Genomic DNA, 2,500 nt, shown 5'->3' with positions numbered 1-2,500 from the left:
GGGATCAGGTCTGATCTGAGCTGATTTTGTCGACTCTCAGTGCTCTCAGCAGCGTCTCCTGACAGGCCGTCACGCCATAACCAGGACAGAGATCAGAGTGGAGGGGGGGATGCAGAAAGGAGGAAGAGGAAGTCAGTCTGAGCACCTCTGAGGTCTGTTAGAAAGTTTCAGACACCAGACTTGAAGCAAAGTAAGCTGCAAACTCAAGTATTTACTGTCTATGTAAAAAATGATCTGTCCACCACCAATGCTGTCAATAAAGGTTTAATACACAAAATTACAAACAGCTGTTTGCTGTATTAATCTTTGAACCTCCACCAGATCTCTGAGGTCTACCTCCACCCCCAGGAGCGGTGGTGTGTAGCTCTGTGGGGTAAACTGTGATGGATAGCTATCCTTTAGGTGCCCTACTGGGGTTTTCTAGCATTTCTGTCCCGTCCAGGAAGTTTACAATCCAGCAACAAGGCAAGGCAGTTTATTTGTACAGCACATTTCATGTACAGGACAATTCAAAGTGCTTTACATAAAACAAAGACATTACAGATATTTAGAAATAGTAAAAGGCATCAACACATAATCACAATAAAATAATAAATTACATTAAAATTATTAAAAGCAAGATAAGTTTAAAAAAGTTAACATGCAGATTTCATGCATTGACATGAGAAAAGAAAAGTTTTTAACCTGGATTTAAAAATGTCTACATTTGGTGAAAGTTTAATCTCCACTGGCAGTTTGTTCCACTTGTTTGCAGCATAACAGCTAAATGCTGCTTCTCCATGTTTAGTCTGGACTCTGGTCTGGACTATGGTCTGGACTCTGGTCTGGACTCTGGTCTGGACTCTGGTCTGGACTAGTTGACCAGAGTCTTTGGATCTAAGAGCTCTGCTAGGTTTATATTCTCTGAACATATCACAGATGTATTCTGGGCCTAAACCATTCTGGGATTTGTAAACAAGCAGAAGGCTTTTAAAATCTATTCTGTGACTGACTGGAAACCAGTATAAACTAGAAACCAGTGTAAAGATTTCAAAACTGGTGTGATGTGTTCAGATCTCTTAGTCCTGGTTAAAACTCTAGCAGCAGCATCTGGATGAGCTGCAGATGTTTAATGCTCTTTTTAGGAAGTCCTGTTAAAAGACCATTACAGTAATCCCGTCTACTGGAGATGGTTCATGGATGAGTTTCTCCTGGTCTTACTGGGAGACTAAACTTTTAATTCTGTTGATGTTTCTGAGCTGGTAAAAAGCTTCTTAGTGAAGCTTTGATGTGGCTGCTGAAAGTCAGGTCTGAGTCTATCAACACTCCCAGGTTACGAACTTGGTTGGTGATTTTAAGAGCCCGAGTCTCCAGGTGTTTACCAATGCTGACCCTCTTCTCTTTGCTACCAAACAGAATAATCTCAGTTTTGTCTTCATTTAATTGTAGAAAATTCTCCTTCATCCAGGTGTTTATTTGCTCCAGAAACTGACACATTAAGTCTATTGGGCTGCAGTCATCTGGTGACAGAGACACATAAAGTTGTGTATCATCAGCATAACTTTGATAATTAATACTATAGTTCTGTAATGTTTGACCCAAAGGGAGCAGATACAAGTTGAACAGAAGAGGTTCAAGGACTGACCCCTGGGGTACTCCACAAGTCATGGCCACTCGTTCAGATTCATAGCTGCCGATCGGAACTAAAGAACTCCGGCCTTCTAAATAGGACCTGAACCAGTTAAGAACCGCTCCAGAAAGTCCAACCCAGTTTTCCAGCCTGTGCAACAGGATTCTGTGATCTACAGTATCAAACGCAGCACTGAGATCCAACAGAACCAGGACTGATACTTGACCAGAATCAGTATTCAACCTAATGTCATTTACCCCTGTGACCAGAGCTGTTTCAGGGCTGTGATGAGGTCGGAAGCCGGACTGAAATTTATCTAGATTTCCACTTTCATTTAAAAAGTCATTAAGCTGGTGAAATACAACTTTTTCTATAATCTTGGAAATAAAAGCGGTTAGAGACGGTCTATAGTTGTTCATTATAGAGGCGTCTAGAGTCCTTTTCTTTTTTTTTTTTCTTTTTTTTTTTCTTTTTAACCTGTCTTGTCCAGCATCGTTGCAAACAGAATGATTGTCTGGCTGCCGTCTGGTGCTGGGCAATTTTACTCTATCAAGCAGGGATTTATACTACATGTATAAAGTCCCTCTTGATGATATGAAAAACTTTATTAAATCAAACTCTTAATGCTGGACTCGACCGGAGGGGACAGAGAGAGAGAGAGAGAAAAGAAGGGAGAGAGAAGAGGGAGGGGAGGGAGAGGGACAGAAAGGGTGTGGGGAGTGCAGGTGGGGACTTCAGACATCATACAAAAGACCATGTAATCCATACTACTTACAACATATATAGCTACGATCATCCTAGCCAGTAGGTCATTACACAACTAGTTGATAATAGTAACAATAATAATAATCACAATAATAATAATAATAATCACAATAATAATAATAATAA

This window comes from Melanotaenia boesemani, chromosome 20 (assembly GCF_017639745.1).
Source record: "Melanotaenia boesemani isolate fMelBoe1 chromosome 20, fMelBoe1.pri, whole genome shotgun sequence".
Taxonomy (NCBI): Eukaryota; Metazoa; Chordata; class Actinopteri; order Atheriniformes; family Melanotaeniidae; genus Melanotaenia; species Melanotaenia boesemani.
This window is presented reverse-complemented; position numbering follows the sequence as displayed.